Genomic DNA, 10000 nt, shown 5'->3' with positions numbered 1-10000 from the left:
AAAAAATTACACATTTTTTCCCAATATGAAAATTTTCACAAACTTTTCAAAGTCCCATCGCATCGAGTAAACTTTTTTAATAACGCTTCCGCACGATTCTAAATGCTTAATCCATATGTGAAATCGTTCACTGATCACGAATATCGTATTTAAAAAAATTACAAAAATTTATTTTTCAAAATAATCAAAAAAAACCGAAAAATCACAAGAGTAAAGTACCATTATTTTAAACAATATGTCGTTCTAAATGCTTAATCCCTATGTAAAAAAGTTATCTAAGCAAGAATATGTAATTGAAAAAAATTAGAAAAATTTATTTTAGCCGTAAATCGAAAATAATGGGGACACCGGAGCTGTTCGAAGCGCCGAGACGCGCCGCGTACGCCCGAATATTTTCAAAGTCCCAACGTACCGATCAAGAGTAAAGTACCATTTTCCTACATTAGATTTCGTTCTAAATGCTTAATCCCTATGTAAAAACGTTAGTTAAGCAAGAATATCGTATTTTTAAAAAAATCTAATGATAGGATTTTCCAGAAAATTGAAAAAACCGAAAAATGTCAAGAGTAAAGTGCCATTTTCTGACATTAGATTTCGTTCTAAATGCTTAATCCCTATGTAGAAACGGTAGTTAAGCAAGAATATCGTATTTTTAAAAAAATCTAATGATAGGATTTTTCAGAAAATTGAAAAAACCGTAAAATGTCAAGAGTAAAGTGCCCTTATTTTAAACAATGTATCGTTCTAAATGCTTAATCCCTATGTAAAAAAGTTATTTTAGCAGGAATATGTTATTGAAAAAAATTAGAAAAATTTATTTTAGCCGTAAATCGAAAATAATGGGGACACCGGAGCTGTTCGAAGCGCCGAGCGCGCCGCGTACGCCCGAATATTTTCAAAGTCCCAACGTACCGATCAAGAGTAAAGTACCATTTTCCTACATTAGATTTCGTTCTAAATGCTTAATCCCTATGTAAAAACGTTAGTTAAGCAAGAATATCGTATTTTTAAAAAAATCTAATGATAGGATTTTCCAGAAAATTGAAAAAACCGAAAAATGTCAAGAGTAAAGTGCCATTTTCTGACATTAGATTTCGTTCTAAATGCTTAATCCCTATGTAGAAACGTTAGTTAAGCAAGAATATCGTATTTTTAAAAAAATCTAATGATAGGATTTTTCAGAAAATTGAAAAAACCGTAAAATGTCAAGAGTAAAGTGCCCTTACTTTAAACAATGTATCGTTCTAAATGCTTAATCCCTATGTAAAAAAGTTATTTAAGCAGGAATATGTTATTGAAAAAAATTAGAAAAATTTATTTTAGCCGTAAATCGAAAATAATGGATCGAGCGAATCGGTCGATTGCGCCGAGACGCGCTATGATGCAACAGACGAGCGATTGGAACGCCCGAATATTTTCAAAGTCCCAACGTACCGATCAAGAGTAAAGTACCATTTTCCTACATTAGATTTCGTTCTAAATGCTTAATCCCTATGTAAAAACGTTAGTTAAGCAAGAATATCGTATTTTTAAAAAAATCTAATGATAGGATTTCCCAGAAAATTGAAAAAACCGAAAAATGTCAAGAGTAAAGTGCCATTTTCTGACATTAGATTTCGTTCTAAATGCTTAATCCCTATGTAGAAACGTTAGTTAAGCAAGAATATCGTATTTTTAAAAAAATCTAATGATAGGATTTTTCAGAAAATTGAAAAAACCGTAAAATGTCAAGAGTAAAGTGCCCTTACTTTAAACAATGTATCGTTCTAAATGCTTAATCCCTATGTAAAAAAGTTATTTAAGCAGGAATATGTTATTGAAAAAAATTAGAAAAATTTATTTTAGCCGTAAATCGAAAATAATGGATCGAGCGAATCGGTCGATTGCGCCGAGACGCGCTATGATGCAACAGACGAGCGATTGGAACGCCCGAATATTTTCAAAGTCCCAACGTACCGATCAAGAGTAAAGTACCATTTTCCTACATTAGATTTCGTTCTAAATGCTTAATCCCTATGTAGAAACGTTAGTTAAGCAAGAATATCGTATTTTTAAAAAAATCTAATGATAGGATTTTCCAGAAAATTGAGAAAACCGAAAAATGTCAAGAGTAAAGTGCCATTTTCTGACATTAGATTTCGTTCTAAATGCTTAATCCCTATGTAGAAACGTTAGTTAAGCAAGAATATCGTATTTTTAAAAAAATCTAATGATAGGATTTTTCAGAAAATTGAAAAAACCGTAAAATGTCAAGAGTAAAGTGCCCTTATTTTAAACAATGTATCGTTCTAAATGCTTAATCCCTATGTAAAAAAGTTATTTAAGCAGGAATATGTTATTGAAAGAAATTAGAAAAATTTATTTTAGCCGTAAATCGAAAATAATGGATCGAGCGAATCGGTCGATTGCGCCGAGACGCGCTATGATGCAACAGACGAGCGATTGGAACGCCCGAATATTTTCAAAGTCCCAACGTACCGATCAAGAGTGAAGTGCCATTTTCTGACATTAGATTTCGTTCTAAATGCTTAATCCCTATGTAGAAACGTTAGTTAAGCAAGAATATCGTATTTTTAAAAAAATCTAATGATAGGATTTTTCAGAAAATTGAAAAAACCGTAAAATGTCAAGAGTAAAGTGCCCTTACTTTAAACAATGTATCGTTCTAAATGCTTAATCCCTATGTAAAAAAGTTATTTAAGCAGGAATATGTTATTGAAAAAAATTAGAAAAATTTATTTTAGCCGTAAATCGAAAATAATGGATCGAGCGAATCGGTCGATTGCGCCGAGACGCGCTATGATGCAACAGACGAGCGATTGGAACGCCCGAATATTTTCAAAGTCCCAACGTACCGATCAAGAGTAAAGTACCATTTTCCTACATTAGATTTCGTTCTAAATGCTTAATCCCTATGTAAAAACGTTAGTTAAGCAAGAATATCGTATTTTTAAAAAAATCTAATGATAGGATTTTCCAGAAAATTGAAAAAACCGAAAAATGTCAAGAGTAAAGTGCCATTTTCTGACATTAGATTTCGTTCTAAATGCTTAATCCCTATGTAGAAACGTTAGTTAAGCAAGAATATCGTATTTTTAAAAAAATCTAATGATAGGATTTTTCAGAAAATTGAAAAAACCGTAAAATGTCAAGAGTAAAGTGCCCTTATTTTAAACAATGTATCGTTCTAAATGCTTAATCCCTATGTAAAAAAGTTATTTAAGCAGGAATATGTTATTGAAAAAAATTAGAAAAATTTATTTTAGCCGTAAATCGAAAATAATGGATCGAGCGAATCGGTCGATTGCGCCGAGACGCGCTATGATGCAACAGACGAGCGATTGGAACGCCCGAATATTTTCAAAGTCCCAACGTACCGATCAAGAGTAAAGTACCATTTTCCTACATTAGATTTCGTTCTAAATGCTTAATCCCTATGTAAAAACGTTAGTTAAGCAAGAATATCGTATTTTTAAAAAAATCTAATGATAGGATTTTCCAGAAAATTGAAAAAACCGAAAAATGTCAAGAGTAAAGTGCCATTTTCTGACATTAGATTTCGTTCTAAATGCTTAATCCCTATGTAGAAACGTTAGTTAAGCAAGAATATCGTATTTTTAAAAAAATCTAATGATAGGATTTTTCAGAAAATTGAAAAAACCGTAAAATGTCAAGAGTAAAGTGCCCTTACTTTAAACAATGTATCGTTCTAAATGCTTAATCCCTATGTAAAAAAGTTATATAAGCAGGAATATGTTATTGAAAAAAATTAGAAAAATTTATTTTAGCCGTAAATCGAAAATAATGGATCGAGCGAATCGGTCGATTGCGCCGAGACGCGCTATGATGCAACAGACGAGCGATTGGAACGCCCGAATATTTTCAAAGTCCCAACGTACCGATCAAGAGTAAAGTACCATTTTCCTACATTAGATTTCGTTCTAAATGCTTAATCCCTATGTAAAAACGTTAGTTAAGCAAGAATATCGTATTTTTAAAAAAATCTAATGATAGGATTTTCCAGAAAATTGAAAAAACCGAAAAATGTCAAGAGTAAAGTGCCATTTTCTGACATTAGATTTCGTTCTAAATGCTTAATCCCTATGTAGAAACGTTAGTTAAGCAAGAATATCGTATTTTTAAAAAAATCTAATGATAGGATTTTTCAGAAAATTGAAAAAACCGTAAAATGTCAAGAGTAAAGTGCCCTTATTTTAAACAATGTATCGTTCTAAATGCTTAATCCCTATGTAAAAAAGTTATTTTAGCAGGAATATGTTATTGAAAAAAATTAGAAAAATTTATTTTAGCCGTAAATCGAAAATAATGGGGACACCGGAGCTGTTCGAAGCGCCGAGCGCGTCGCGTACGCCCGAATATTTTCAAAGTCCCAACGTACCGATCAAGAGTAAAGTACCATTTTCCTACATTAGATTTCGTTCTAAATGCTTAATCCCTATGTAAAAACGTTAGTTAAGCAAGAATATCGTATTTTTAAAAAAATCTAATGATAGGATTTCCCAGAAAATTGAAAAAACCGAAAAATGTCAAGAGTAAAGTGCCATTTTCTGACATTAGATTTCGTTCTAAATGCTTAATCCCTATGTAGAAACGTTAGTTAAGCAAGAATATCGTATTTTTAAAAAAATCTAATGATAGGATTTTTCAGAAAATTGAAAAAACCGTAAAATGTCAAGAGTAAAGTGCCCTTACTTTAAACAATGTATCGTTCTAAATGCTTAATCCCTATGTAAAAAAGTTATTTAAGCAGGAATATGTTATTGAAAAAGATTAGAAAAATTTATTTTAGCCGTAAATCGAAAATAATGGATCGAGCGAATCGGTCGATTGCGCCGAGACGCGCTATGATGCAACAGACGAGCGATTGGAACGCCCGAATATTTTCAAAGTCCCAACGTACCGATCAAGAGTAAAGTACCATTTTCCTACATTAGATTTCGTTCTAAATGCTTAATCCCTATGTAAAAACGTTAGTTAAGCAAGAATATCGTATTTTTAAAAAAATCTAATGATAGGATTTTCCAGAAAATTGAAAAAACCGAAAAATGTCAAGAGTAAAGTGCCATTTTCTGACATTAGATTTCGTTCTAAATGCTTAATCCCTATGTAGAAACGTTAGTTAAGCAAGAATATCGTATTTTTAAAAAAATCTAATGATAGGATTTTTCAGAAAATTGAAAAAACCGTAAAATGTCAAGAGTAAAGTGCCCTTACTTTAAACAATGTATCGTTCTAAATGCTTAATCCCTATGTAAAAAAGTTATTTAAGCAGGAATATGTTATTGAAAAAAATTAGAAAAATTTATTTTAGCCGTAAATCGAAAATAATGGATCGAGCGAATCGGTCGATTGCGCCGAGACGCGCTATGATGCAACAGACGAGCGATTGGAACGCCCGAATATTTTCAAAGTCCCAACGTACCGATCAAGAGTAAAGTACCATTTTCCTACATTAGATTTCGTTCTAAATGCTTAATCCCTATGTAGAAACGTTAGTTAAGCAAGAATATCGTATTTTTAAAAAAATCTAATGATAGGATTTTCCAGAAAATTGAGAAAACCGAAAAATGTCAAGAGTAAAGTGCCATTTTCTGACATTAGATTTCGTTCTAAATGCTTAATCCCTATGTAGAAACGTTAGTTAAGCAAGAATATCGTATTTTTAAAAAAATCTAATGATAGGATTTTTCAGAAAATTGAAAAAACCGTAAAATGTCAAGAGTAAAGTGCCCTTATTTTAAACAATGTATCGTTCTAAATGCTTAATCCCTATGTAAAAAAGTTATTTAAGCAGGAATATGTTATTGAAAGAAATTAGAAAAATTTATTTTAGCCGTAAATCGAAAATAATGGATCGAGCGAATCGGTCGATTGCGCCGAGACGCGCTATGATGCAACAGACGAGCGATTGGAACGCCCGAATATTTTCAAAGTCCCAACGTACCGATCAAGAGTGAAGTGCCATTTTCTGACAGTAGATTTCGTTCTAAATGCTTAATCCCTATGTAGAAACGTTAGTTAAGCAAGAATATCGTATTTTTAAAAAAATCTAATGATAGGATTTTTCAGAAAATTGAAAAAACCGTAAAATGTCAAGAGTAAAGTGCCCTTACTTTAAACAATGTATCGTTCTAAATGCTTAATCCCTATGTAAAAAAGTTATTTAAGCAGGAATATGTTATTGAAAAAAATTAGAAAAATTTATTTTAGCCGTAAATCGAAAATAATGGATCGAGCGAATCGGTCGATTGCGCCGAGACGCGCTATGATGCAACAGACGAGCGATTGGAACGCCCGAATATTTTCAAAGTCCCAACGTACCGATCAAGAGTAAAGTACCATTTTCCTACATTAGATTTCGTTCTAAATGCTTAATCCCTATGTAAAAACGTTAGTTAAGCAAGAATATCGTATTTTTAAAAAAATCTAATGATAGGATTTTCCAGAAAATTGAAAAAACCGAAAAATGTCAAGAGTAAAGTGCCATTTTCTGACATTAGATTTCGTTCTAAATGCTTAATCCCTATGTAGAAACGTTAGTTAAGCAAGAATATCGTATTTTTAAAAAAATCTAATGATAGGATTTTTCAGAAAATTGAAAAAACCGTAAAATGTCAAGAGTAAAGTGCCCTTATTTTAAACAATGTATCGTTCTAAATGCTTAATCCCTATGTAAAAAAGTTATTTAAGCAGGAATATGTTATTGAAAAAAATTAGAAAAATTTATTTTAGCCGTAAATCGAAAATAATGGATCGAGCGAATCGGTCGATTGCACCGAGACGCGCTATGATGCAACAGACGAGCGATTGGAACGCCCGAATATTTTCAAAGTCCCAACGTACCGATCAAGAGTAAAGTACCATTTTCCTACATTAGATTTCGTTCTAAATGCTTAATCCCTATGTAAAAACGTTAGTTAAGCAAGAATATCGTATTTTTAAAAAAATCTAATGATAGGATCTTCCAGAAAATTGAAAAAACCGAAAAATGTCAAGAGTAAAGTGCCATTTTCTGACATTAGATTTCGTTCTAAATGCTTAATCCCTATGTAAAAACGTTAGTTAAGCAAGAATATCGTATTTTTAAAAAAATCTAATGATAGGATTTTCCAGAAAATTGAAAAAACCGAAAAATGTCAAGAGTAAAGTGCCATTTTCTGACATTAGATTTCGTTCTAAATGCTTAATCCCTATGTAGAAACGTTAGTTAAGCAAGAATATCGTATTTTTAAAAAAATCTAATGATAGGATTTTTCAGAAAATTGAAAAAACCGTAAAATGTCAAGAGTAAAGTGCCCTTATTTTAAACAATGTATCGTTCTAAATGCTTAATCCCTATGTAAAAAAGTTATTTAAGCAGGAATATGTTATTGAAAGAAATTAGAAAAATTTATTTTAGCCGTAAATCGAAAATAATGGATCGAGCGAATCGGTCGATTGCGCCGAGACGCGCTATGATGCAACAGACGAGCGATTGGAACGCCCGAATATTTTCAAAGTCCCAACGTACCGATCAAGAGTAAAGTACCATTTTCCTACATTAGATTTCGTTCTAAATGCTTAATCCCTATGTAAAAACGTTAGTTAAGCAAGAATATCGTATTTTTAAAAAAATCTAATGATAGGATTTTCCAGAAAATTGAAAAAACCGAAAAATGTCAAGAGTAAAGTGCCATTTTCTGACATTAGATTTCGTTCTAAATGCTTAATCCCTATGTAGAAACGTTAGTTAAGCAAGAATATCGTATTTTTAAAAAAATCTAATGATAGGATTTTTCAGAAAATTGAAAAAACCGTAAAATGTCAAGAGTAAAGTGCCCTTATTTTAAACAATGTATCGTTCTAAATGCTTAATCCCTATGTAAAAAAGTTATTTAAGCAGGAATATGTTATTGAAAAAAATTAGAAAAATTTATTTTAGCCGTAAATCGAAAATAATGGATCGAGCGAATCGGTCGATTGCGCCGAGACGCGCTATGATGCAACAGACGAGCGATTGGAACGCCCGAATATTTTCAAAGTCCCAACGTACCGATCAAGAGTAAAGTACCATTTTCCTACATTAGGTTTCGTTCTAAATGCTTAATCCCTATGTAAAAACGTTAGTTAAGCAAGAATATCGTATTTTTAAAAAAATCTAATGATAGGATTTTCCAGAAAATTGAAAAAACCGAAAAATGTCAAGAGTAAAGTGCCATTTTCTGACATTAGATTTCGTTCTAAATGCTTAATCCCTATGTAGAAACGTTAGTTAAGCAAGAATATCGTATTTTTAAAAAAATCTAATGATAGGATTTTTCAGAAAATTGAAAAAACCGTAAAATGTCAAGAGTAAAGTGCCCTTATTTTAAACAATGTATCGTTCTAAATGCTTAATCCCTATGTAAAAAAGTTATTTAAGCAGGAATATGTTATTGAAAGAAATTAGAAAAATTTATTTTAGCCGTAAATCGAAAATAATGGATCGAGCGAATCGGTCGATTGCGCCGAGACGCGCTATGATGCAACAGACGAGCGATTGGAACGCCCGAATATTTTCAAAGTCCCAACGTACCGATCAAGAGTAAAGTACCATTTTCCTACATTAGATTTCGTTCTAAATGCTTAATCCCTATGTAAAAACGTTAGTTAAGCAAGAATATCGTATTTTTAAAAAAATCTAATGATAGGATTTTCCAGAAAATTGAAAAAACCGAAAAATGTCAAGAGTAAAGTGCCATTTTCTGACATTAGATTTCGTTCTAAATGCTTAATCCCTATGTAGAAACGTTAGTTAAGCAAGAATATCGTATTTTTAAAAAAATCTAATGATAGGATTTTTCAGAAAATTGAAAAAACCGTAAAATGTCAAGAGTAAAGTGCCCTTATTTTAAACAATGTATCGTTCTAAATGCTTAATCCCTATGTAAAAAAGTTATTTAAGCAGGAATATGTTATTGAAAAAAATTAGAAAAATTTATTTTAGCCGTAAATCGAAAATAATGGATCGAGCGAATCGGTCGATTGCGCCGAGACGCGCTATGATGCAACAGACGAGCGATTGGAACGCCCGAATATTTTCAAAGTCCCAACGTACCGATCAAGAGTAAAGTACCATTTTCCTACATTAGGTTTCGTTCTAAATGCTTAATCCCTATGTAAAAACGTTAGTTAAGCAAGAATATCGTATTTTTAAAAAAATCTAATGATAGGATTTCCCAGAAAATTGAAAAAACCGAAAAATGTCAAGAGTAAAGGGCCATTTTCTGACATTAGATTTCGTTCTAAATGCTTAATCCCTATGTAGAAACGTTAGTTAAGCAAGAATATCGTATTTTTAAAAAAATCTAATGATAGGATTTTTCAGAAAATTGAAAAAACCGTAAAATGTCAAGAGTAAAGTGCCCTTACTTTAAACAATGTATCGTTCTAAATGCTTAATCCCTATGTAAAAAAGTTATTTAAGCAGGAATATGTTATTGAAAAAAATTAGAAAAATTTATTTTAGCCGTAAATCGAAAAAAAGACTGTTCGTTTCTCTGTCTCTCTCGCGCGATCGAAGTATTGATGTTTCCCGGCAAAGTAATGGGATATTAATTAAACTTTATACACGAAATTACTCGTTTTGATCCCCGCTACACAGCCGTATACTTTTTATAATTTTGTGGAATCGGGAACCTTGCAATATTTAACATAACGCGGATCGTCTATCTCTGTCTCTTTCTAGATCGGAAGAATCGATGTTTCCCGGCAAACTAATGGGAGTTTAATTAAACTTTATGCATCAAATCATTCAGTTTGACTCCTGCAACACAACCAAACACTCTCTGTAATTTTCTGAACTGAAAAACCACTGAAATTGCGCTCGAAATGCGGAGCGACGGGTCGACGCGTCTGCACTGTGCGACAGCTAGTCAAAACGTCCGAACAGCGTATTGTTTTCGATCTCTTGGTATAATATTCGTATTCCTTGCTGTGTATAGCTTCCGATCGATTATTG

Source organism: Megalopta genalis, chromosome 10, assembly GCF_051020955.1.
Source record: "Megalopta genalis isolate 19385.01 chromosome 10, iyMegGena1_principal, whole genome shotgun sequence".
In the NCBI taxonomy this organism is placed as follows: domain Eukaryota; kingdom Metazoa; phylum Arthropoda; class Insecta; order Hymenoptera; family Halictidae; genus Megalopta; species Megalopta genalis.
Note: the sequence above shows the minus strand (reverse complement) of the source record.